At 44.6% G+C, this 27846-nt stretch overlaps 1 long non-coding RNA gene across 5 annotated transcripts; it reads right to left on the bottom strand.

Moving 5' to 3' along the window:
- Nucleotides 1-1954: 1954 nt before the first annotated feature.
- On the bottom strand, nucleotides 1955-7925 carry LOC146555329 (uncharacterized). 5 transcript variants are annotated; one of them, XR_014889175.1, is made up of 5 exons: nucleotides 7225-7925; nucleotides 4916-5028; nucleotides 4598-4666; nucleotides 2517-4310; nucleotides 1955-2434 (listed from the first exon to the last, which is right to left on the bottom strand). It is a non-coding gene; the product is annotated as an uncharacterized LOC146555329 (long non-coding RNA). The 5 variants fall into 5 exon arrangements; XR_014889174.1 differs by having other exon boundaries at nucleotides 1955-3193; nucleotides 4193-4310; XR_014889176.1 differs by having other exon boundaries at nucleotides 1955-3142; nucleotides 4193-4310.
- Between the last annotated feature and the right edge of the window lie 19921 nt (nucleotides 7926-27846).

Raw genomic sequence — 27846 nt, 5'->3', positions numbered from 1 at the left:
GTCAGAGTCCATCTGCAGCAGGCTCAGCCTCTTCTTGGCTGGACCTTCTTCTGCAGTGTGTGATCTTCTAGGAGAGTCTTCATGCAGCATGCCTGCCAGTGTGGTCCACACTGCTTCTCTGTCAGTCTTGGGCACACTGCGTAGGTCTTTAAAACGTGGGTCCAGTGCAGTTGCGATCTGGAGCCATGCATAGTTGGTATGTTCCTGGCGGGAAGCAAGGTCTTCCTTAAACTTCTCTTTAAACCTCACCACATATGCAGGGTCCTCATCAGTTACTTCCATGACACGGCGCAGGTGGCAGAAGGCTGGTAGAACTACAGAGCAGGAGACGTAGGCCTCTCCTCCCAGCAGTTCAGTCACATATCTGCAGTGGAATACACACACACACACACACACACACACACACACACACACACACACACACACACACACACACACACACACACACAGATAAGACAGCAAGTTTAAAAAAGCTTTTTAATACTAGGTAATATTAATAAAATATTTGATTTCATTTATTTTTTAAATAAGACATTTTCATAATAACAAAACTGATTTAAGATGTATGTTTGATACATTTAATCTAAACCTACAATTATGGTCACAATGACAGGCTCACCTGCAGGGCTCTAGAAGTGTCTCCAGTCTCTGGAGTTTGTCCCACTCTGGAGGCGTCAGGAGGACAAGTTTATGCTTTTGTTTATCCAGAGTTGCGGTTACTGCAGTTTGGTTGCGGATCAAGCGCTTCACCATCTCCAGCGTGGAGTTCCAGCGCGTAGGCACGTCCTGGGCCAACAGCTCCTGCTTGCGCCCCAGTGACACCTGCTCTGCGTTCAGCTCTGCTGTGTTTGCTGGGCTGTGCTTAAAATGGCCAACAATTTTGCGGCATTTGGCCAGCGCAGTGACAAAGCCACTGTCTGCGAGACTCACTATTATGCATCTCTGTAGAATGTGCGCGGTACACGGCATGTGATTGAATGGCATGATGCGAGCCGCGGCGATCATATTGCGGGCACTGTCCGTGCCTACTGTTGTCACCTTCTCCTCAATTCTCCACCTGCGAGCAACAGTCTGGAACTGCTCTGCACAAGCCTCCGCAAAGTGCCGCTCTTCCGTTTTCATTATAGTCAGCGCAAAGGATGTCAGACCCCAGGCTTCAGTGATTAAATGCGCAGTAACTCCCAGGTAATTGTCATTACTCAATGATGTCCAGTGGTCTCCTGTCAGAGCCACGCATTCTGTGTGAACTAAAGCCTCTTCTTTTTTCCTTTTCTCCGTTTCATACAGTTCGTGGATTCGAATTGTTATTGTGCTTCTCGCTGGGGGCTTGTAGGACGCGTCCTGAGATGCAACCTTTAAAACATCCGCAAAGCCCTTGTCCTCCACAATGCTTAGCGGTCTACAGTCCTTTGCTATCCATTTGGCTATATTGTCGGTCAGTTTGTCCAAAAAAGACTTACCGAGTGGCCTGCGTTCACTAAGAGTGGTCTGACGCAGGCCGGGTGAAGCTGCTGCCCCGACAAACGCGTGTTTGGCATTAAGGTGGTATTTTAAGGTCGAATTTGAACGGTGAAATTGAAACTCTTTACTACAGTGAGTGCAAATTACAACGCGTTTGTTTATTGTCCCATCTATGTTCTTCTTGTATTTAAATTCCCCATCCAGAAGGCCATCCTGTTCCTGCTTCTCCATTTTCAGTGGCGCGGTAAACAAATCAAGTGGAATTATGGGAGCGACTTATCTGCGTGTTGCGCTAAATAGTTAAATATTCTAACGTAATTAATTCCAAAATTTAATTATCGCAATTAACGCGTTAATTTCGACAGCTATATTTAAAATATACGCCGTTCATTAGCTGACCTTAATCTTACAGAGAATGATCAAAGCTCACGTAGAAACAAACAAACAAATGAACAAAATATGTTCTCCTTCATTTCTGTCAAACAATGCTGTATGAAACGTTTCCAGCTGTTAGTATCATGGTTGCTAGGCAACCTGGGCAGCGCGACGGAGGCTAGACCGTCCCATTTCAGAAACCTCGCACTTCCGGCCTTAGCGGTCTTTGAGTACGCGGCCCTTGTGGACCGTTAAGGCTGCGTACTTTAAGGCTGCAGACCCTGAAGTGGGATACAGCCTGTGTGTATTTAAGTCACATCTGTTACGGCCGAGAGGGCCAGGCAGTGGTTGTGGACTCAAATGCAGACACAGAGGGAGGCAAAACGGGCGTGAGCACAAAGTTTATTTACAGAGCTGAGCGAAGTTACAAAACAGAAAACTAAGAATGCTATAACCTATGCATGCTATGAACTGTGAAAGCTATGAGCGGAAAACTGTGAGGCAAAACTGTGAACGAGAAACTCTGAGGGCTGGATTCCACAGAGGGATCCGGGGAATGGAGAAAGGGGGCAGCGGCTTGGAGGGAGGTGTGAAGTCACTATGATGAGAGGAGGAAAGTAGTCAGTGGTAGTCTCAATGAATCACAGCTGGAGGATTAGGCTATGGTGGTTTGGGCTTACGCGTTGCAGATTTGAAGTGTCAATCGAGGAGGGAGTGTCCAGGGGGTTCCGGGTGAGGAGTGTCCAAAGCAGATCCAGAACAGGCTTGGAGTGGGGAGCTGAGCAGGGAGGCAGGCAGATGGGTCCTATGGCGAAAAAGGAAAGAAAACGTAGGAGGAGAAAAAACAGTAATCCAGAGTTCTCGCAAGGGCTTGGCGGCCTAGCACTAACATGTGTTAGCAGAAGATCTGGCAGGGGTCTGTCGTGAACGCTGGTCTTATATGCAGGTGACTTGATTGGAACCAGGTGTGGAAGCTGATTGGAGTCTCCGTCTGAAGGTGGAGCCCAGCAGAGTGGAAACACCCCGTATTCACCCGGACCATGACAACATCTACTCGTTTGCTAGTTGCTGGTTGGTCTGTAAATCTCCTGTTTCATCCTTGTGTTCTCCCTGCGATTTACCTCCATGTGCCTCTGCTCACCCACCTTCATGTTTAGTAGTTTTGTTGTTCCCAGTTCAGATTATCTTTAGTTCTGTTTGCCATTTCCACCTTGTGTTTTATTTTTACAATAAATCTCCTTCGTACCTCCACGAGTGCCTGCGCTTGGATCCTCGTTTATTTTCTCCACACAACTCATCCCATTCGCTGTAACAATCACAAAGTTTAACCAGGTGTTTATCTTAGCAGATCTGAGAGCTGTGAAGAAACCACAGCAGCCAATTAGACTGAGTAATTGTCTGAGAGCTGGATCACATTCAAAGTCACCAGCTGTGATACAAGAGGCCGACCTCGACCTGCAGCTGCCACTTAGTGCCACTGAGATCTGGTGTTGGCCAGAGGGGCCGATGGCGCGATATGGCAGCCTCGCTTCTGTCAGTCTGCCCCAGGGCAGCTGTGGCTACAACTGTAGTTTGCCTCCACCAGTGTGTGAATGTGAGAGTGAATGAATAGTGGCATTGTAAAGCGCTTTGGGTGCCTTGAAAAGCGCTATATAAATCCAATCCATTATTATTATTATTAAGTGTAAATTGATGTCTGTACCGTCTTTCACTCAGTAACGATCTCTGTGATGAGGTGACTCGCACCTTCATCGGTTCCATTAGGCTTGATTTAAAGTGTAAGTTCATTGTGGATTCAAATCTGAGTTCTCATGCCTTAAAAGCGCTTTTAGTAACTTCAGAAAAGTGTGTGAGCTAACATCGTCTGAAAACACGAGGCACAAAAACTGTCCTGCTCTGCTCTGCATGTTCTGTATGTACCAGAGCATCAGTGGATGTGTTGAAACTCCAAATGTCAGATACATGCTGTGCAGTTCAGCACTGAAGCACATGGGGCATAAACAACTCATCCTTTGGATTTTAGTGTAAGATTCACATAGGAAACAGTACACAGGCTGTTACATCAGAATCTGTTCACACATTGGAGAAGAAAAAAGTACCTAATACACATTTAGACTTCCTGTCACACAAAGCTGAAAAAGCCTAAAAAATACAATTTTTATCATATTTTGTTGTATTTCTATGACCGAGTTTGTACTAAGTACCATAACAAATAAAGAATCTAATAACTGCCAGCTCCTTAAATAAGGAGAGGTCATTTGATTGATGGAGGAACAAAAACAAACACAACAAAGAATCATTTCCGCAAGGAAGTCGGTTTGTTGAGGTTTTAGGCTTAAAGGGGTGAATATTTTACCTCACTCAGGTTTCCTGTCGCTGGCGTTTTGTTAGAAGCCGGTGATGCGAGATAAATCCAGACCACTGTTTTATATGCAGTAGAGTTTCTGGTCTGTCTGTTTAAGTCAGCAGGCCTCCTAAAGAGATGTGACAAGCCTCTCAGATAAAAAGAAGACGATGTGACACACAGAGCTCTTTAGATAAAATCATGTCTGAGAGCAGCAGAAGACGGTCAGGTCTGTCCCACAAATACACTGCAGGAGCAACATGTCTGCTCACGCTGAGCGCCTCCATCACTCAACACATCTGACCGCTTTAATGTCACTCCAACGTTTAGCAGTGTTCCTACAACAACACTTTCATGAGGTTTTTTTTTTCAAATCTGATAAATTTGTAGGTGTACATATTCATTATTAATACTTACACATGGAGTTCGTCTTGTTCATAGACCAAGTACAGGAAACTGGACAAGTGAAGAAGAACAGTGTGATGCCTAAAAAAACAGGTATGGCAGATGAATAGTATTTCAGAGCCATGTTCTTAAGAAACAGGAATAAATCCAGCAAAGACCTGACAGATGTATGAAAATGACACAAGAACTGAACTGACGATCAGAGGCGCATCTCTGATGGAAAGATGGATTTACACTGTGGATGTCAGGAGGAGGTCCAACAGCTGCATTTCAGGCAGTCGTGTATGAGATCTGAGATAAAACTGGTGAATTATGAGACCAGAAAAGTACCATCAGAGTTTGATCCACCATGCAGTAACATCTCGAAACATCTGATTGGCAGCAGCTCCCTTTTTCAGCATGACAATGATCCCAAACAGACTGCCAATGGAGTAAAAACATACCTAGATAGAAACACATAGAGGGACACTATCAGTTATGGATCGGCCGCCCCAGAAACCTGACCTCAGCATTAATGAAGCAGTGTGGGATCATCCTGACGGAGACCACAAAAAAAGGCAGAAACATCCACAGAAGAGCTTTGAATGTCCTTCAAGAAGCCTGGAGAACTATTCCTGAAGATCCTTACAGAGATGACAGAGAGCCGTCATCTCTGCGTGTCATCTCTTCAACCTTTAGCTCAGAGAGGTCAGACTGAGCTAAAGAATGAAGGTGTTTGCGCCAAATGTTCATTTTCAAGCTTGTTGGAATAGTAAAATGTTTTGCCTTATATGCTGTATTTAAATACATGTTTGCACATGTTTCTAATTTTCCTCTAAAATTTAAAGAAGAGAGGAATGGCTCAAGACATTTGCACAGTACTGCATGTTTTATATGTCCTATCAGGAAATACTTTTTGTTTGTCCCTCTGGTCTTTAGGGATATCAGCAAAGCTAATGGAAATGTTAGCCACATTAGCTGGACAACATGCTAATGCCAAAGATTCTCTAGTTGAGAGGACCAAAAATAAATGTAATCCACGATGTCTTCAGATCCTGAGAGTGCACGTGTTTCCTCTGCAGCCATCAGTGCTTCATTTGGTGCACTTTGCTGGCAGCTGAGATATTTTTGTGTTTGAGTTTCAGCAAAAGTGGCTGTTTGTTCCATGTTTGAGAGTGTGCCAAATGAGCTGCCAGGCTGGCATTATGTAAGACATGTAACATGGTGACATAGATAAGTAACAGAAAACTCTGCATGCCAACAAGGCGTTTCAGGGATTTCAAACACAGACAGAATATGTAGAACAGCAAATGAGAAGAAAAACCTCAAAAACCTAACTTTAAACTCTCCAAAGCTCATATTTAACAAGCCGTTCATGACTTTTACTTTATTATAATGTTAGCTGCACAGATAAATTAAAATATAAAAGTACAAATAAACCTTGCACAGTTTAGAGTACTCATCTGTGTTTCCATTGTGTCACATTATTCTAATCTTGGACTGTTGGGTCCACATGTGGCCATGTCTGCAGTTTTCTTTGGACAACTCAGCTGCAGGCCCACCTGATATGGGCCAGATATCAGGTGTGCAGGACCATGAAAACCAGAACCAGAGCCCAATTGGGCCCAAATGTGTCTGCTATGTGTGAGTCATACTAATGAAATCAAACTGCAAATGACAATTTTAGAAATCTTTCTCTAAATTTGATAAGAGCCGTCATTCCACTTCAGACTCTCAGGACCGAGACACCAAATACTGAACATTAACCATAACATCTGATAAGACGTTGAAGTGCAGAGAGTCACCGCTCTGCTGAGGGGCAGCTGCTCTGCCGAGGAGCAGCTGCTCTGCCTCCATCGCTGGCAATATTCGGTGATCAGTGTTTGGTGGCGTGACAGCGGGAGGCTTTTCAGCATCCGTCATCTGAGCTGCTGCATTGTTGTCCCCGCGGAGAGGAGCGGGAGGAATGCTCAGTTGGTGGTGTGGAGGAGGGAGGGTCAGAGAGAAGGGGGGTCTATACTTAGAGGACTGACTGCATGTTGCACCTGTCCTCCACTCATCATCATGCAGCTCACGCTTCGAAGGACGACGCTACACCCGCGAGCTGGTTTTGTCCACAAATTCTGAAATGAAGCAGAAACGATGCAAAGACACAACCCCAGCCCCTACACGCCAAAGAACTGTGATTTATGCCGCCACATGTTCTGCTGAGAGGAAACAGATTCAAGTTCGCATCAGTCAATAAAACCAAAACAGAAACACAGGCCAGGCGTGACACCACGGTAGCCCTTCATCTACTTCCAGAGCTTATTAGAAACAAAAAGAATAAATGATTAGACAGTTTGTATTTAACTCATGAGCTCTATATAAAAGTGAAGTTAGAACAGACGGGTCTTAAAAAGACTCTTCTTGTTCCTCAGTTTGTGTGGGGCTCTCTCAAATAATGTCAACCACCAGTTACTATGGAAAAATATGGATTCTTCGACCCGCTGATCAATGTTGCTGGGTGTCTGTCAGGGTTCCTGGGTCGTTGACCCAGTGATTTCAGTTTGTTCATGTTCAGTTTAGTTCGCCACATTAATGTCCTCACTTCCTGTTTTTTCCCCGTGTCAGCTTGTCTCCCGCGTCATTAGTCAGATTATGTTCAGCCCTGTACTCACCTGTTTCCAATCATTGTCATCATTCAACCTGTGTATTTAAGTTCCTCGGTTTCACCAGTTCTCTGTCGTGTCATTGATGATGTTGATGTTCATGTGATGTCCTTCCCGTGCGTTTCCTCAGTTCAGTCAGCCATTCAGTGTCCGTTTACCTTCTGTTCATCCACTCCTTATAATAAATCCTCACCAGTCTTCACCCACCTGCGAGTCCTGCATTTGGGTTCCTTCTTCCTCTCGTCCACGACACAACTCCTGACAGAATGACACGACCCGTGCCACGAAGACACGCTTGGAACCCAGCGGACTCGGACCTCTACGAGCGGCAGGAGGTAGCGCTCTCCATTTGGGCGGAGAAGCTCAGGGGGAAACAGCGGCTCTTCTCAGAGAGGGAGCACGTCTTTGAGGGGACTCGCCTGGCTCTGGGCGGGCCTCGGAGACGCCGCGGTCCTCCACCTGCAGCGGAGCATTCGCCGCGGAGAGTGGGCGTCACAGGCCAAGCTTCGGCCGCTCGCTCTCCCGCTGCTCTGCTCCTCGCCCGCCCGCCAGCCGTTTCACTTACCGGACCTTCAACCTCGCCATGGCACAGCGGCTCCGCCTACCACCTCGGCTCAATGGAGGCTCCCGTGCCAGAGGCTCGGCTGTGTACCCCGCCTGCTGCCTCTTCCCGGAGAAAGCGGCGCACACGCCGCCATAAAACGGACTACTTTCAGCCACTCCCGATGGTGAGCTCCAGTGACTGTTTTTTGCACTCACCATCTGATTACTCACTTGAAACGCACTACAGACCCACTTCTGATTCATGGGGAGTCTCCCTCCTAGACGAGGACGTGGACTGGGAAGAGTTTTTCTGCTCTTCTCTAAAGACTGTAAATAGTGATGGCAGAAAAACCAGAACAACCTCCAATAAACCTGCCAGTAACACACACACCGCCACTATTTCCACACCCATTATTCAGCCATTTCCCACCAGCACGGGGGCCCAGCCTACGCCCACACCAGTGCCAGCCCCCAGGAGGAGGGCAGCTGTGACCCGGTCTACCTCCACACCTGCTTCTGTTTCTCAGGTGGGGGTGACTGGTGTCCAGCCACCTTCCGTGCCCGTCCCAGCGCCCAGGCTGAGGGCAACCAGAACCCAGCTTGACCCCCCTGGAGGCTTGGAAGAGCTAACCGGTCCACCTGCTACTTCACCTCTTCATCCACCTCCTGATCCAGCTTTTCATGCCCTCGCACTATCACTGGTTAGGCTAGCTGAGGTGTCCCCTGCTCAGGCCCCAGCTTTATTAGCCCAGGCTGCACTGTTGTCCCCTTCACTAGCTCACTCTTTAGCTCAGCCTTTAGCCTCACCGACCTCTGTTTATCCATTAGTCTCCTCAGTCCAGTCAGTTCCCTCACCTGCTGTTCAGCTTTCACTCCAGTCAGTTCACTCACCTGCTGTCCAGTCTCCGCCTGTCCTCCAGCCACCTGTAGCTCAGTCTCCGCCTGTCCTCCAGCCACCTGTAGCTCAGTCTCCGCCTGTCCTCCAGCCACCTGTAGCTCAGTCTCCGCCTGTCCTCCAGCCAGTCCAGTCTGCCGCCCAGTGCCCTGTAGTCCAGTCGCCTCCTGTTTCCCAGTCGCCTGTCCACCATCCTGTTCAGTTCCCGGACCTGCAGCCACAGCACCCAGAGCCAGCTGTGAGCTCTCCTGCTCCTCAGCCAGGGGCGTCCGCGCCCGCTGGCCCTGCCTGTCTCCAGCCAGGGGCGTCCGCGCCCGCTGGCCCTGCCTGTCTCCAGCCAGGGGCGTCCGCGCCCGCTGGCCCTGCCTGGTCCGGCTCCAGCCTCGGAGCCTTCGTCCTCGCCTGGCCCAGCCTTTTTGGCTTTTGTTTCGCCTGCTGCAGCTCCGGCCTGTGCTTCGCCTGGTCCGGCCCCGTCTGGTCCTGTGCCCGCCGGGCCGTGGCCAGCACGCCTGGCACTGGAGAACCGCCGTTGCCTTCCGCACGGTCGGCCCCCTGAACTGTCTCGTCTCGGCCGCGGACCACGTGGCCGCCCACCGGAACAGTCTCACCTCGACCGCCGCAGCCGCCCACCGGACCGGCTTAGTGGTCGCGGCTGCCTTCCACATGGCCGCCCGCCTGGACTGTCTCTGTGTGGACTCCGTCCCTCCGTCCTGGGCCCCCTCCGCCCGCCCTGTTCTGGTTTTTTTTCTTTTGGCCGTCGGGTGCCGGCCTTTGGAGGGGGGGGTACTGTCAGGGTTCCTGGGTCGTTGACCCAGTGATTTCAGTTTGTTCATGTTCAGTTTAGTTCGCCACATTAATGTCCTCACTTCCTTTTTTTTTTTTTTTTTTTTTTTTTTTTTTTTTCCCCCCCCCGTGTCAGCTTGTCTCCCGCGTCATTAGTCAGATTATGTTCAGCCCTGTACTCACCTGTTTCCAATCATTGTCATCATTCAACCTGTGTATTTAAGTTCCTCGGTTTCACCAGTTCTCTGTCGTGTCATTGATGATGTTGATGTTCATGTGATGTCCTTCCCGTGCGTTTCCTCAGTTCAGTCAGCCAGTCAGTGTCCGTTTACCTTCTGTTCATCCACTCATTATAATAAATCCTCACCAGTCTTCACCCACCTGCGAGTCCTGCGTTTGGGTTCCTTCTTCCTCTCGTCCACGACACAACTCCTGACAGTGTCACTTTGTGAAAATCAATCACAAAGAGACTGCTGCACCAAAAACCTCCAACTGGTCACAAGCTGATTGCTGCAGAAGACGCCAACTTGTCTGCAAACATTCGCTAACTACTGTGTGACTTTGGCCTTTTTTACTTGACCCTCTTTAGTTTCACATCACTTTGAGACCTGAAGCTGAAATAACTCTTGGATACTAACTGAACTCTGAACTTCAGCACCAACACCGACAGCCTCTGCTCCAAAGTCACGTAGCGTTCACTGAACAGGAAGTTCAGTTGTCTTCAACTCTCAGAGTCAAAATGAACTGCAGCCCTTGTTCATATGCTGAAGCAGAGGACAGTCAGGAGAAGCTTTGATGCAGACAGATGCTGGTTTGGTCCAAACATGGGATGTTTGCAGATAAATGCAGTCGTGCTTTCTACTCAGTGCACTGGTGCGATGAATGAATCATGCATATCTCTGGAATAATAACTGGCAGGCAGAGGCCCAGTGTGAAATCAAAATTAGAGGGTAATTGTGGTGCTAAAAGCTTCCCATTAGTGGCGTCATACATCTCCTGTTAGTTAACCCCCCCGTCTGCCTGACAGCATGCCACTGTGAATTACTGCAGCACCCCTGGGTCAGTAAACGCCTGAAGGCTGCAGGTACTCATGTCTTTGCTTTGCCTCCCCACCTGCCTGACCACACACCTGCGCAGCTGCCTCTACGGGAGATGAATCCAAATGATTTGGCTTCATTCTTCAGTCCTGGAGGTGCATGCTGGATCCTTACCCTCAGCCCACACCAGGTATTTGTCCAGTCGGTTAGAGGCAACAAAACAAACCCCCAAACTGCTCAATTAGCTGCTTCAGACACAGCATATTCACAGAGTACCTCTGAATAAGCAAAGATATTTTTTTTTTATTTTCAGGAAACTTTCATCATGTTTTTGGTGAAAATGGCCGGGACAGCTTAATTTGTGGAGGCTTTGCTGGTTTCTGTTGCAGTAAAACAACTTTCTGTGAAACATGAGCATCTTGAGCCGCTGTACTGTGTCCTCGATTTTGATGTGAGGTGTGAAGATGCGAACAGCTGCTGTCGAGCTGAAAATAATTACTGACTCTTACCACTGATTACTTTTTCAGAGCGCCCCCTGCTGACCTCTTTCTGTACACTGAGATTAACAGGAAGTGGGATGACTATGGGACTAGCTCTGGTACAGCTCACATGATCCGGCCCCTTGACTGACTTCCAAAAGCTGGCCAATCAGAAGGAAGGGGGACCTTAAAGAGACAACAGCTTGTTTCAGATAGGTGATAAAACAAGTGAGTAGCATTTGTGATTTTAAAAGTGTGTATCATGCAAAGCTGCAACAGTGGAGTAGGTGTTTTTACTTATAATTCGAAGTATAATTGAACGGGGCGGACTGAAGCACACCTGCTGTGAGCAGACTGCTAATATTTGAGTCTAAATCAGGGTTTACACTGCAGGCCTCAGGCTGCACACAACTGGTTTCATTAAATCACCAGAACAGGGAACAGTTACTCACAGTGCATTCAGGAAACAAAAATAAGAGGCCTCTGTTGTATTCCTCCCCTCCACTCTCACTGCAGGTAATTAGGTCCTTGACAAGGAGACAGAGGCCCCCCCCCCCCCCCCCCCCCCCCCCCCTCCGTATGACACCAGTTAGTGACTACGTGACAGAAAAGCCTGCACACATCATCAGCTCCTCCTCCTCCGTCTCTGCAATACAAACCTTCAGTTTTTGTTAATCAACAAGCTCGATTGTGACGCTTCATTACAAACCATTTATCACATCTGTCACATCTGTCAGCCCCCCCATCTCCCCCGAGCTGCAGAAGGGCATGGTCATGTGACACAGTTACTCACCATCTCACTCTAGTGATCATCAGACTTCTTTCTTTGTCCTACCTTCTGTCTTATTTCCAGACAAGGTGTTGCTCACAGGTGAATATTTATGAGCAAACAGGTGCTTTGTTTCTGGTTTTGGGGGACGTCCATGCAAACATTTCACCTTTATGTAAGTTTTTTATTACTGAACTGTAAAACTTACCTGAGGTGACGTCTGCGTGGTGCTATGAAAACAATGATCTTGCTTTCAGAGTGAGACTGAGTGAGACAGGACAACAAACAGAACAACGAACCAAAGCAAGGACAATGTTTACACAACAGGGCTGATGGGGTTGGAAACAGGTGAGGCTGCTGTGGCAGGGGTGTGTTTATCGCCAGCAGAATTAGGGGCAATGGTCTCCCTGATGATCAGGAAGTGTACTCTCCATAAAGTGTATCTGCCTGGACAGAAAAAGGAAAGATCTCTGGTACCAGAAGCTTTTTGATTGCATTCAGCCCGGTCTCATGGCAAAACAGATATTAAGACCTGAGCTTTGAAAAAGTGGGAACTCTTGCATTTTAACCCAATCGTGTTTAGGAAATAAGTTAATCAAGTAATTTCACTGCTAACCGTAGCCTTTCTAAGGCTTTAACTGTACGACTTCAAGAAAAATAACCCCAAAAAATTAAGTAATGCAGGGGTGGGCAACTCCAGGCCTCGAGGGCCGGTTTCCTGCAGGTTTTAGATGTGTCCTTGATCCAACACAGCTGATTTAAATGCTAAATTACCTCCTCAATATGTCTTGAAATTTTCCAGAGGCAAATGAACTCATTATTTGATTCAGGTATGTTGACCCAGGGTGAGATCTAAAACCTGAGGGACACCAGCGCTTGAGGCCTGGAGTTGCCCACTCCTGAAGTAATGAGAGCAAATGCAACTTGAGTTTACAAGTAATACAGAAAATGCTTAAAATGAACAGTGCAGAAAAGAGGTGCATGCAGAGTGGAGTGGGTGGAGACGAGTGTCAGGGGAGATCTGCAAGTGAAGGAGAGCATCAAGAGTAAAAGTGAAGGTTTAAAGATGGAGATGAGACCAGCTGTGATGGTTTGGAGACGATAGAGGCCAAGCTGAAGATGCTCAGATATTCACTGGGAGTGAGCTGGATGGACAAGACTTATATGTGACTTAGATGGTCACATTATATGTGTCTGTGCTATTTACAGATGAGGGAAACCCAAACCTTGCTGTCATCCTTGCTGGAAAGCGGATTGTCTCTGGGTCGAGGGTCAGCAGACGGGGCCTTTCCTCCAGCTGACAGCATCTAGATTTCAATAACTCTGCAGTGTGACAGCTGACCCGCCCTCCTCTGACACATACCAAGGTTTATTTCCCCCTTCAGCCTCGGATTTTCTCACTTTCCCTGTTTTCATGGCTCTGTTCCCACTCTGTAATGTCACAGGGCAGCTGCAAAGAGCATCTCTGCCTCCGTTAATTATCATCCTCTGGGCTGAATGATCCTGCACGGGCTGTTTAATTGTTGCTTTCAGCTTGCCGTTTGTGTCCCCCTCATCACCGCTGCTAGATAGGAACCCAGCTTTAAGGATAGCTTGAAGGTAAAGAAGAAGAATTAAAAGCTGGAATATTTGCTACAATCTCTAATTTTCTTCAGGAATCAAACATAAGAATGTTGTGTTCTTTTTAATGACAGATTAACTAATCGGAATTTAGCATGAAGCGCTAAACAGATTCACCTAATAAAACAAGTGAAAGCACTGCCAAAAGACAAGAAACAAAGAGTAAAAGATGCATTCAAATATGCATTAGATGTGCACACATTAAAATGAGCTTTTAATGAAAGGCCACAGGATCTAGCAATGTTTAAAATATTATACATTAGCAAAGATGCTGTGAAGGAAGATGAAGTTAATTTATCATTAGAATTAATATTAATAACATATCAGTGTGTATGCAACATTTTAATGTTGCAGATGAATATTTGGAGCTCATGAATACTCTGCCTAACTAAATTATTCCAAATTAACACCATTACTAATACTTTTTTATTTTATTCAAACACCAAACCTCATCACAGCAGTAAATTCTCACATCTGGGAAACAGGAGCAAAAACATGGTTGGAATTTTTTTTTGTATGATTATACTTTAATTCATAAGAGTGCTTTATCAGCATATTACAAAACTCTATTTAAACTACTTCCGTAAAACCTCTTTTCCACTAGTGCCTACTCTACTCTGCTGGACTCCACTCTACTGGTCATTTTCCATTGCTCTGTGAGAATAGACAACTTATTGGTGCTACAATTTTAATATATTTCATGAAACCATCCACTATTACAGATGTGCAAGTACACAGGGATGAGTTGAAATTTGAAGAAAACAGGCGCAGGAAACTTTCAAGACTGAAAAAAAAAAATCATTGACACTTTGCTTAAATCAGCTGTAAGTATTATTATGATCGAGCTACCATCATTTAAATAAACGGGAGTATTTTAATATGTGATGCAGAGGAGTAGAAACCAGCATTGGTACGCTGGATGGTTCATCTATTTTCTTCAAAAACTATATTTCGGGTCATGGAGCTAGAATGCTGCTCAAGACAAGAAAATAATTTTGCATGCCTTTGTCATATGAACTAAAGTAACATCATAAAAAAGTGTGAGACGCTGGTCATAATAGTGACCTCAAAAACTTTGCATGCAGCAAAGTGTATTCTACACTTTGCTAGCAGACATGAACAAACTGCATGGGGGATTGTTAGTGCACTGGCCGCCAATTTGGCTAAACAAATCCGATGAAAATAACAAAGCAACAATTATCTGCCATCATGTGAGAACTGTGAATTGTAGTTCACTGGAAACATCAGCCTAAGAGCTAATGGGTGGGTGGTTGCTGAGTTGATTGACACAAAACTTTCCAAACTCAGGAGATCACAGGAGAGCAGGAATGTTCCCAGCAAGCTGTGGTAATCATCATTAGCAGTTTAAAGCTCGTATATGTTTTCCCTGCAGCTCAGAATTCCTGGTTCAAAGACTGCAGAAGTCCAGGGGCTATTACAGAAACTTTAATGGGAAAGTTTTTCATAGCTCAGTGGGAGGTCAGAGCAGGAAGGCAAGAGAGAAGGTGAAAAATCTTCAATATTTCATCCAGCGAGAAGCCATGGTTTGATATGGTGAGTCCCAGGCTGTCAGAGACAGAGAGCTTGAGTTTCAGCTCCAAGATGGAGAAGAAACCTGAGGCTGAGGACGTCTGTGAGCCTCAGCAAAGGACAGGAAAGATGTTTTTCTCCGCTCGGTGACCTGATGCAAAGTGAGCCACTCAATACGTTATCTCTTATCCGCTCGATAAACTGTAATCAGGATACAGAGGATATTTCTGGAGCAGTCAGCAGTCATTCTGCTTCCACTGTTTCCTCCATCAAAGTCCTTGCAGTTAATGTTTAATGCGCACAACCTTCACGTAAGCTGTAACTTGCTTTAGTTCCTAGTTTGGATTATGTACAGACTGTTATAATTACATTTCTTCTCAGTGTTTCCAGCATTTATCACACCTGCTCTGGTGAAATCTCTGTATATTTTCCTCAACATCAAACTCAGGCAGCGGCAGGCAAGCTGGTGAACTTACTGCAGCATTCAGCATCCAGACGTCTGATGGTTCCCTTCAGCAGCTGATGGAGGCCAAAAACTGAACTAAAAGAAAATACTGGACTCCGTTTTATGACTCCAGTGCTACTATGTCTGATGGATATAAGCAGTGATTGGTGAAAATTACAGTATTACCTTGGTTTACGAGTATGATTCTTTCCTGAATGCTGCTTGCAAACAAAAAAACTGATATATCAAAGCAAATTCCCCCATATGAACTAATGGAAACTCAGATGGACATTTATGAGCTCCCAAAATATTGATTTAAAAATCACTTTTAAAGTTATTTTCTATATAAACCATTGGCCCTCATACTAGACCCTCATCCTAAATGCAAGTAGAAATAAAAAAATAAATCTGCATTTTACCTTTGAGTAAAAGTCGCTGCTGAGGTGAGGGGAATGAAAGGGGGAGGAAGATTATTGCTTGGAAGGAGAATCTCCTTCCTGTGGTGTAAACGATATGCTTGACAAATGCTAACTCTACGAATGATGAACGCTTACTGAGACGCATGTAGAGAATGCGCACCGAACCATTACCATGTGATATTTGATATTTCAAATATGTTCAAATGTAGTATGTACAAAAAATGTTTTCATGATTATCCACTGCATTATTTTAGTTCCTTACCTTTACCAAAGAGGCAAAATTAAAACATTCCTTCCAGTATATCAAACAACTTAAGTCACTGAATGATGTATTAGGCTATTCATAATGTTGCCTGTTATAAAATGGATGTTACACCAAGATCACATGTAAAGCAATGCAGCTTTTCTATTTGCTAAGACTTTTCACCTGGTCGAACTCCAAATATCCCAAACGTTCCAAAATTCACTAATAGAATGAGACATCTTAAAAAGTCCCAACTAAGAATCAGTCCTTTAGTGACAGATAAATTTGACCTTCTCTGAGATTTTGTGTGAAAATGACATCAGTGAAACTGTTTGCAGAAGCAAACTGAGCAGCTGAGCTCAGAATGAACCAATACAAAGATCCTGAATCCTGGATCTTTATGAAGGATCCATCACAGCTGCTGTTATAAATCAGTGCTCCAAAGTTTTTGATAAATTTGGACCCATTTAGATTGAACCAGTATTGAATTAACTGCCTTTGGCCTTCACAAGTGTTGGGTAGTGACCATCCAGCCCCTCGGCAGCCCCGGTTTATATTACACATTGATTCAACTTTGGAAGTGAGTCAGTTCCAGCTTTTGTTTGAAGTGAGGGGCGAGTACTCAGGGTTGTATTGATTTAGATTTGAGGCTTCACAGAAAACAGTAGTCTTATCTCAACATGCAGCTGCTTCTTAAACAACACAACAGCTGCTTTTGCATGTAGCTGCCAGGCATATGAAGTCAATTGCAGCGTCTCCCACTCTTTCATACTTTGCTTTTCTCCTATCAAACACAAACACAGCAGTTAAGCCTACAGACTCAATGTACCTTCAAAACAACAGGCTTCAGGTTCTTGTTTTACATGTTAATCACTTTATTTGAACTGTAACTGATTATAGTTTTACTGCACTGAATTTTTTAAGACTTCAGCTTGGTGCTACCACAGCACAAGTTCAGTCAAACCAAATGTTGAGGAAATCTGAAAATGTAAAAAAGACTTTGAATAAAATAAGAGCCTCAGACACCTCAGCCCGATACATTTTCAACAGGGCTAAAGTCCATGATGGTCAGTCATCTTTGGTTGTCTTTGGTCATCCGATGGTTCTTGAAAGCTTTAATGTGTGTTTGGTCTCATTGTCCTGCTATAGTGTGACTCCTCCACCATAAAGTTTCAAACAGAAGGTGGAGCACGTCTCTGAATGCATACAACACATGGTCATAGTTGCTGCCTGTAAGGTATGAACCTGTATACAGAGTCCAAAACAGTTTGTGTATCAGGCTATAAACACATTTATTTCTGCTGTAACATGGGAGTCTATGAGGACTGACTCACTGCCTCTGCTGGACTGTGAAGGAACTGCAGGTTTTGGTGTTTCAGTGTTGGCTCTACTTTTCAGCCCTCACTTGACTGGAATGGAATAAGATGACTGTTTTTGGCTTGTTTCCTCATCTCATTTTAACAGGACATTAAATTGTGGACAGAAAGGAAAAGACTAAAGAAAATGTATTATTTCTGAACGGCTTCCTTCAGTTCATATCAGCTGTTGCCGTATCAATGAAAAATACTCCTAGATATTAATTCTAGCTTATCTTTACTGTCTGTTCTCTCCTAATGAGGACTGACTGCTGTCACCTATAGATTTGGGATGTATTACTTCAGTCTTTGCAACCTTGTGGCTGATAGAGCAGTAAATCAAGTCAGCAGCCTTCACAAAGTGGCACACCAGTGTCTGGGTGGACTGATATAAATGATAGATATGTATGTGTGGGTGCAGGAGGAGGAGGGAGAGGAGAAGACAAATTATAAAAACTTCCAGAAGATAGTTCTCCAGCCACCATCGATCAAAGAGCCTCGGTGCTGTCACAGCGGTCAGAAAGAAACAGAGATGGAGCTGCTGTTGTTGTTCTGCAGGAGAAAACTCCATCACACTCTGTGGGTCTGTGTCACTGCAGGTTCACACTGTACTGACTGCATGTACTGCACCAGGAGAAGTAAAGATCTGAGGAACCAGAATGATCTGATATATACCGTAGTGTATTTTCAATTAAATCAATATGTATGATACCCTCAGTCTTATGTTTGGGTTTTCAGGCACTTGTGAGCCAATCAAATGTAAAACTAACACAACAATAACAAAATAACACACATGCTGTGCTATGACATCAATATCTAATGTGACATAAAGTCAACTTTATACAGCACAAAATGTTGTTGTCTGAAGGCCAAAAAATGCCCCCAAAATGATCTTCTTACACCTGTGTCGACACACTCTTGTCCTTTAGCCCATCATGCAAAGCCAAAAAAACATGTGTGTAATTTCTGCAGGACGGCAGCTCGGTGCAAAGCGGCAGTTCATCAAGAGGAAAAAAGCAGCTGCACATCTCAACCTTTGCATGGACTTCAACACGACTTTTCTCCCAACGCTCTGAATCTGCTTCATTTCTCTTTCGTTAACATGCTTTTCACTCCAGCAGCACTGAAACAGAAAGGAGTCACCATAGCAGATCACCTGCCTCCATCTCCTCCTATCCCAACAATCCTCTGTCACACCAACCCTCTGCATGTCCTCCTTCACTACATCCATGAAAATCCTCTGAGGTCTTCCTCTTCTGCTCCTGCCCAGCATCTTCATCATCCTTTGTCGCATACATCCAATCTCCCCTCCTTCATGTGTGCGAACCATCTCAGCCTCTCTGATTTTCTCTCCAAGTTTATGAAGTTAATAATGATTAATTTAAAACAGTTTGAATTTGATATTGAACTTGAACCACAGTTATTACTATCACTAATCTTTTCCCAGCTGAACAGTGACCGCTGCTACTCATCTTTCATTAGCACATATCCAGAGTCTCTTCTGTGGTGTGTTTTCACATCTCCATCAGCGCACTGGAGAGCTTTTACTTTTCAGAAGAGGAGCCATTATCAACTCCCAGCATTCCCGGCTCTCTGTAACCTCAACGTGAATGCCAGAGTGTGCATTTGTTTGCCCACATGAGGATGAGGTTACTTGTTTCAGGCAGATGATAGGAGGCGCTCATGAACCCAGAGTGTGATGGGTGATAGAAGCTGTAAAAGTCTCAGAGACGTCCTAAAACGGTGACATGAGTGCCAGAAAATTGAAGTCAGGGGTTGATGTTTCATCAGTGGAGGGAAGAGAAGAGGCTGTAATACAATGTACGAATTCAAATGCAGCAGCAAAAAGAGCGCAACAGGTGCTTTTATCCTCTCTGTGAGAGCCAGGTGTACTTCAGTAAAACATTTTTAATGAGCTGTTTGCAGCCCAGGACATGACGTGTTAGCTTCAATATTTCAGCACTGTCCGCACTATCCGTCCCCTCTGTAAAAACAAAGCTGTCAACCCATAACTGCTGTGTCACCTCCTCTCACTGTTTATTTCATTTGTGGCTGCTACAAGCTCAGGGGAAGCCTGACCTTTGACCGTTGACCTCAGAGCTGTTAACAAGGCCAGGGAATGCTTCATCAGTGTAAGACATCTGGGTCACCAAGGGAAGCATATGGAGAATTGGCTGCTGCTAACAGACAATCATCTGTCACAGCAAAGCAAACTCTGGATGCTAAATTAAGATAATTTTATCCTAAATCATCCAGTCAAAACAGTCTGGCCTGTGATTCAGGCCTGAGAGCACGTGGAGTTTGTGCACAATTATTCACAAACTGGCTTTGAACCTCATACACAAGTCCTCCGGGAACTTTAAGTACACTACTGGACAGATTCCAGTGAAACTGCAGTCATACATTCATGTTCCCAGAGGATTCATCCCCCTCTAATGATTCTGTCTGTTACATAATTCAGATGGATCGTGATTAAATTTAGTACAAATGTTCATGTTCTCTCAAAGAAAATTGTTTAAGCAGTCCTAGGAGTCACATTCAGCTCAGTCTAAAAGCTAACAGTTGCACGTTGTCCTCACACAGGACATTCGAGCTGTTTTAGCCTGCCTCAGTCCACACCTGCAAGCCACTTTGCAACTCTGCTTTTTTCATGCTGATTCATATCTCTCATCACTGAGGCCTCTCTTCTGTAATGGGGTCTTATGGCTGCTACAGAGCCACCAAATATAAAAGGCTGCAGATGGAAGTCATTACCTCCTCTTGACAGCAGAGCTGTTTATTGAGTGTATTTTTGGAATATTTGGAGTTCCCTTCATAGAGTGACTTTATTTGCTGTTCACTTCTGCTTGAGTAAATGCAAAGATGTTTTTCACTGCAGCTATTGGCATGGCAGCCATTCAGAAGTGTTCTTAAATATGCAAGCGGGGAAGATTGCAGTTTGTAGACTGTAGAGTGACAACTTCTCCTACACGCTCAGGTCTCTTGTTACCACAGCAGATATTGCCACAGTCCATCTGTCAGTCCTCATCCTTCCTTCGCCTCTCATTCTTGAAGAAGACCTCAAAGTACTTGTACTCCTCCACTTAAGGCAGGAACTCCTCCTCGACCCGGAGTTAACGTTCCAGCTTTTTCTAGTGGATCACCACAGCTTCAGACTCAGAGGGCCAATCCTTATCTCAGCCTCTTCAACATTTAAAAAAAAAAACACAGAGTTCTTCCTGACAGAAGGAACCTGAGAACTGGTTAACATGTGAGACTTGAATAAAAGACCTTTGACCCAGAAACACATTTAATGGAGAACCAAGAGAAGAGAGATCCGTCCTTTGTGATGTTCCTGCAGCACTGAACTAATTTCTCTTTCTTAACAATAAAAACTAGAATCTACGTCCTGAACGTCATGTGTACCCGAATCCTTTCTGTCCGGTACAAACTGGTGAAATCTCTGAGCTGTAAATGCTGATAGTAAAGTGGTAATCACTCCTCTCTCCTCTTCAGCATCAGCGGTCACACAGAAAACTGTTCGCTGCTATTGAAATGAGAGTTTTATGTGACTGCCACCTCATTATAACCGCCTCTCCTGAATGGCCTGATTGGGGTCATCTCACTGTGGGAAATTGCAGTTATTGTACTTTTCTCTATTCATTATGTGAAGCGGAGAGGCTGCACGATCATGGTGAGGTGTGGGACTGGATTTCTGCACAGAGGGAGAAGAAAGAAAAATGATTTAATGTGTTTTCATTGGTCAGATTTCAGTTTAATTTATTCGGCTCATCTCGGTGCTCGTTTTGGGATTTTGCTGCTGTAGGTGTCACACAGTGGAAATTTGTATTTATCTTGTATATTGTTTTTATTCTGATTTTTAGTGTTTATTTATGAGTGTTTTATTTGCATGGTTTTATTCTGTTTCTATTGCATGGTTTTTAGTGTTTTATGTGACATGGTTTTTATCCACTGTGGACTGGCTGCACATGGGACAAATTAGCTGATAGGGACCACCTGCTGAGGCAGGGGTGTGTCCAGAGGTGGCCTATCAGCTGTGTAAAGACCTTTTAAAAACAGGCTAGCCGGGCACTGAAAGAGAGAGGCCCCAGACTGGAAGGTTAATGCGAGATGGCCAGTGTGATGCGGTGACCAAGTCCTGACCTCATGGAACGGCAACAGTAAGAGACAACGCGTGTGATTGGCAGCAGGGCAGAGGTTTACCTCTGCCTGCATTTGACACCGACGCAAGGGGAGCTGTGGCGGTGGTCGCATCATGGATTCGGGTGCAGAATGCAAGCCGGGCTGGGAAGTGATGGGCCAGCGGAAGGACAAGAAGATGGGTGGCTCTTTCTTGTCTGCTGAAGACGGGGCTGGCGTGGACTCTGCTCTAAAGGAGGAATTCCTGGCCTGCTGATGGACCCATAATGAACATGTGGCCTAATTATAGCAAGGGGGGGTTTAGTGAATGTAGAAAATGGTAGTTTTACGGGTTTTAGAATTGTTTTTAGTAGAGAGCAAACATTTTATTACGTACATTTTAAGGGTGTTTTATTTGTGCTCCCTGGCCTAGTAATAAACTGTTTCTGATCAGACCTGCTTCCCCTCTGTGCCCGTGGTATCTGACTCGCTTGCACCCCCTTGTATTTTAAAGAATCTTTCTTTTTAGCGTGACATAGGCGAACAGAGACAAATGTGCAGGAAATCAGCATTTACCAAACTGACATTTATTGAAAACTCTTCATACTGGATGTGTTTCTGCATATAAATTGTTACCACCTGTCTTAGTTTTCTTCCTGTTTAACCTTTGTGTTAATGATGACAGTTTCCAGGAGGAGGATGGACTCAGTGTGTCGATGGGCTGTTGAACCGCTAAAGCTCGAGTTCTCACGGGACGACTTACTGTAGAATTAATTAATGAGCAGATAATGAAATTAGCTGATATGTGTGGCTGGTCCATCGCAGAATGAAGTTGGACAAGGTCAAAAGATTTTATAGTTTCTGGTTGAGAACACTGAACGACACGTGACTACTGCTACAGCTCACTGCAACATGTTCCTCTTATTTAGATTTTTTTACTGCAGAATGAAGAGACCAGAGAACTGAAATACATTCTCTGTATTTAAAGCTTTACTTATTGAGATGATTAAGATTATCAATAGAAATCAAACATTCAAGAATCTTTACCACTGCAGTGTTAAATTCCACAGACAGTTCAGTAAGAATGCTGGTTGTTGATCAGTAAAACTGCGGTAATTTCCGCAGAAGCTCAATGTTTGCATGGAAGACACTGTGTGATGCTAAAATCACATGTTAAAATGAAATGTTAACAATAAAAATGGTTTTTTAATCTACCAGAAGAACTTTGACCTGTCAATGATTTGACTGAAAAATTATCAATCGGAGAGCAGCTCTGCGTGATCCTTCTCTCCGACAGTTCAGAATGACCAAAGTGTACAAAATGGACTTTTTACTTATCCATCATTTTGGCCCTTTTCTCACAGACTTCTATAAGACTGCAAGTCGTTTTGTTTTGACACCTCAGTCTGTAAATGAAGCAGATTTAAATGTGCAGTAGCGTCTGATTGGCCAGCCGTACCATGTCTCTCGTCCAATGATAGCTGGTATAGGCTCCAGACCGGGACCCTGATAGGGATAAGCAATAGAGATGGATGCATAGATGGAGATTTAAATGCAATGCATCAGTTATTTTATTTAAATATTCCATATTTTATTATTTATAAAGTGTATTTTGATTCTCAGACTTTTCTTCTGTGTTACTTTTCTTGTAATGAGGAATGACTGCATCAGCAGGGATTCTGCAATCATTTGTATCCCAAGGTCATATATCATCTTTGAAAGGATATTATGGGATGATTACCTTTGCTCATGCGTCTGCCTCTTCCATGCTGTGAGCTCATGTTTGACCACAGCTCATCAGACCTGAGAGCAGAACTGTCCTGAAGGCCGCATAATTCGCCGTGTGACGGGACGTGACAGGTTGATCTCTGCAGCTTTGCCTCCCACTGCAGCTGCTGCTGGAGGCAGAGAGGACTTCCCAGGTTTCCAAGGGCAGCCTGGTGTGGCAGGTAACCCCTTCCTCCTCTGCAGCCCCTGGGCAAAGAAGGTGGGAATGAATCCAGCTTTAGGCCTTGTTTCTTCTTGCTGCTCACCAGCTGTAGTTGAGGCGATGAGGCGGCTAGGGTTATCTGCTGTGATGATGCCTGCAGCCATAAGGCAGCACTGGAATTACATTGAGGCACAGCGGGACTCTGCGGGGTGCCGTTAACAGCCCCACTAATGTTACAGTGACATGATGGATGTGCATGTGATTATTGTGGGGTATATGGAGTGCACATCAGCAGCAGCAGCAGCCCTGACTGGCAGCGTCACCTCCATGTTTGACCGCTGCGATGAGTAATGGTGGATCAGGACGTCACCTTGCAGTGTCCTGAAGCACACAGATAAAAACGGCTCCACACTGACAACCAAAACTCCTTCTACAGTTTACAGATATTTCATTGGTCCATTCATCCCACTCTTCTCAAAATGTCTCCTCTCCAGAGCTGCTTTTGAGCTACTAAGCAGGTTTTCAAAAACACAAACAGACTGATGCATTTGGAGCTGACAAACATTTGCTAATGAACACTTTCACAATGACACATTGCCCCATGTCATAATACTGCAGTCATTTTGTGGTGCTCAGAGGTTTTTCTCAATGTTCAGCTGATGATTTTTGTGTCCACATTAATGGTTTTATAGCCAGGTTAGGTACAGGTAGACAGAATTTCTGCTCTAATTGTGAGCTATTCTGATGTCAAGTAACCATTTCAATCATTTAATGGCTGATTTCTATCATTGAAAGATTGCACTGAGTGCAGGACAGAGTCTAATGAAAATGAGAGTCTAAAGGCCAAAAATCAAAACCAAGAAATACAAAAGCCAAAAGAATAAAAATAAACTAAGAATGAGAAAAAATACAGAACTAAACAGTGCAATTACTATCCACTGGGAGGGAAGGGCTATAAATACACCGAGGTCTGGTGAATGACAGACAGGTCAGGAATGAAACAGGTGAAAACAGTGTGAAGCTCATTCAACAGTCCAAACAGGTGAACCGAAAAGAAGAGAAAAACTAAAGCTCAACTTTACTATATTGATAATGATACCAACGCCCTAAAACAGTGACCATCCATCAGTCTAAAGACACATTCAATAACTTTACTGTATTTAATGAAGGCATATGAAATTTTACCTTCATAGCAGGAATATTTCTAGAGATCATTGATATCCAAATCTGATGGTAATTAGTTTCTCACCATGTCTGAGCCCTCATAACTTTAGACATGCACCAAACCTCCATACGAAGCTTTCAGGGCTGAAAATCACATTTAAGTCTGTTAGAAACTGCATCCAGATCAGCGTTACTCCCACTTCAAGAATCTAAAGATTAAATCTGATTTCTTTATCCAGTTTTAAGGGATCTATCATAGCTTTAATAAACTTCAGGTTGATGTCTGTGATGCAGAGAAGCAGAAAGCAGCATTGGTACTCGGGAGGTTTGATCTGTTTCTGATCATTCACTGGAGGAAACTTCACAAAGTACATTTAGAATATATATTTAAATACTGACATGTCTGGAGAACCCTTCACCCATCACTATATTCAGGTACAGAGGGTCTAAACTGTTTGAATGCTTTTGAGGATGATGAAGAGTCAGTGTGGGCTCACACGTTGTTTATGACGTTCTTTAAAGAAACTTTAGTGTGAAGTAACATTCAGATCTTTATTTGTCTTCACTTTTATGCCTGTATTTTTCCTGTTCGTGTTTAGCTGGCCCTGATGAATAAACCGTTTCATTGGCAGTGAGCTGAGTCAGTCCTGATTCAGCAGTGTCACCATTCTGTCCGCGGTCACTTCCTGTGTGGACCGCCCCGTCCTCGCCACATGGCCCTGAGCTGGCACCGCTCTGCAGGCCGCTGCCGTGCACCGTCTGCTCGTTCAGCCGTTATGTAATCACAATCCATGACAAAGTCCGAGGTTTCACTGCAACAATCTGCTTGCTGTCACCTCTCATAGAGTCACAGCGGACAGCCACGGCCTGCCTGACCTCTGCATACCTATAGTGATGTTTAACATCAACACACTCTGCCAGGATGTCTCAACAACCAGTTAACTTCCAAAGCTCCACTCAGATTGGATTTATGACTGTGGCGGTGGGGCAGTTTTAAAACTGCTTTGCAGCGGACATAAAATTACCTCCTGCTCTTAATAAAGTGTCTGCTCCTCACCTTCTTTTAATCTATGAGACATAGCTGAATCTAATTAACATGGCTGAAGACAATGAGGCTGACTGTCCCAAAGTAAAACTTAAAAAAAGCACAACAGGAAGCTAACCTTCAAAGTAAAACAAGAAGTAACCAAAGTACATGACAGGAGGAAACAGGCGTCTGAAAGAAGAATGAAAATCAATTCACTAGCTGGGCCCACGTCCTCATTTTAGGTTTGACAGTGTTTTAGTGGGTAAAAGTGAATGCTTTGACATGAATTGAGCTGCGGTTTGGGGAAGGCCTTGAAGGGGACTGGCGACGGCTCCCAGGCCTGGCAGATCCCCATACACTAAATAGAAATGAAGAAGTTAAAGAACTGAGAACAAGGAGGGAGGGAGAGTGGGGCACGTAAACCAGAATGAACAGCTTGCAGAACTGGGGGAACCTATATAGATGACAACCGGAAGGAGCGTGTTTGGAGGCGTGGTCCTGCTCCTGGAATTCCGATACATAATCTCCAAAACACGAACGAAAACACAGGAAACGTCAGAATAATCTTAAAGAAACAACAACAACAACAACAACAACAACAACAATAATAATAATGATAATAATAATAATGATAATACCACACGACAGACTAAAGAAAACAGAAATACTATAAATACCAGAACAAAAAGAAATGTATAAACAGTGATGTATGGCAGGAAATGCAGAGAGGTGACGGGTGACGGGAAGCTGGATGGATGCAGCTCTGTGCTGTAAAACATGATTCAGCAGAGAAACGTGAAGCTCCAGCTGCTGGATCAATAAAAGCATGACACGATGTGACTATGGGTGCAGTACATGTACTCGCCTCCTGTGTTTTGGACGCCCGAAGTGGAAATGTGGTTTTGGCTGGTGGGGCCTCCTCTGGCACAGTGAGCTGTTTTCTAATCCCAGCGTTCCCAGAGCGTTTGGGTGCCGCTGCCCCAGTGATTGATGGAGCTATTCTTGTTCCTGTGACCCGTTACGTAAAACGCACTCAGACCCTAAAAATATGCGCAGGCTTTTCAGGATAATCATTGTTTGCTTTAGTACAAGAGCAGGAATCCGAATCCATCCGTCACTGACCCCCACGCCGTCCACCACCCTGCCACTCCTCAAATTAGTCACATTAGCGTCGGCTGCGTCCTGCTGTGGACGGAGGTATTGATGTGCAGCTGAAACCAGTCAATGTGACCGGAGGAGGGAGGGAGGGGCATATCATCAGCTCTCCACATATAAAGAGACAACAAGTGTGAGAAGTATGAACATGAACAGAAATAGCAGAGGGTGGAGAGGGTGTGCTCAGCACACACTGGCCTCTGGAAGGTTCCCAAATGTGGGTTCCCCTCACATGTGGACTGGGTCTGATGGTTTGTGGGAGTCCAGGGCTCTGAGTTAGTATCTCAGTATCATCACTTTAAGCTTCACAGTCAGAAACTGGTGGAAAACACTGAAGTTAAAATTGTGTGTTTTATTTTGAGGATGAGGGAGATTTGCTGTTTCCACTTTTATTTCAGTGCTGGATTGTGATGATACTTGTCTGCATGCTTGTATGTGCTGTACTATCACGGCACACTGAGATTAATAACAAATGTAAAATACTCATCACTTCACGCTGAGTGTTTGGCTGGATGGTGTGCTTTATCTCACCCACTGCTATATTCTTCTTAATGAAACCATTCTTGGTCTGCTTCCATCTTACTGCCATGTTTTGAAGCAATGTGGGACGTTACTGTCTTCAACCTGACATGTCTTGCTTCTGCCTGAAGCTCGTACTGAATTTGGAAAAGAGGCGTATGAATTCGCTGCTCCTTCTGACTTTAATCAGCTCCATAATCACCAAAATCTTCAAGAGCTGCTTTCACTTAATGATTTTAAGGACATTTGAAGTGATCTGGAGGCTATTGCGCTGATGATGACCTGATTTAAGGTGCCTGAGCTTTGAAGTTCATAATATCAGTCTTGATCTTCTGCATTGTGCTGTGTGTATTATGGTCCATGTAAGTGATGGCTATATGGGCATTCTTTCAAATGAGATTTATTTTCCTGGCTCAATAAATAACAAGGAATGTTTTTTATTTAGAAGTTGTGTTTAAAAAAAAAAAAAAAATTCCTGTGTGTAACAAATTGTTCAAAATCCCCTAAATTCACCCAGCAGATGTGACAGCAGAGTGTTGTGTTGAAGCGACATCAGCTGAACCGGAGCCGTGGCAGGGCTCCACTTTAGTGTCATACC

The sequence above is a fragment of the Mchenga conophoros genome, linkage group LG17 (genome assembly GCF_057382185.1).
Source record: "Mchenga conophoros isolate Kocher_MC1m ecotype Shallow Benthic linkage group LG17, M_conophoros_male_GT1.1, whole genome shotgun sequence".
Lineage (NCBI taxonomy): Eukaryota > Metazoa > Chordata > Actinopteri > Cichliformes > Cichlidae > Mchenga > Mchenga conophoros.
This window is presented reverse-complemented; position numbering and strand designations above follow the sequence as displayed.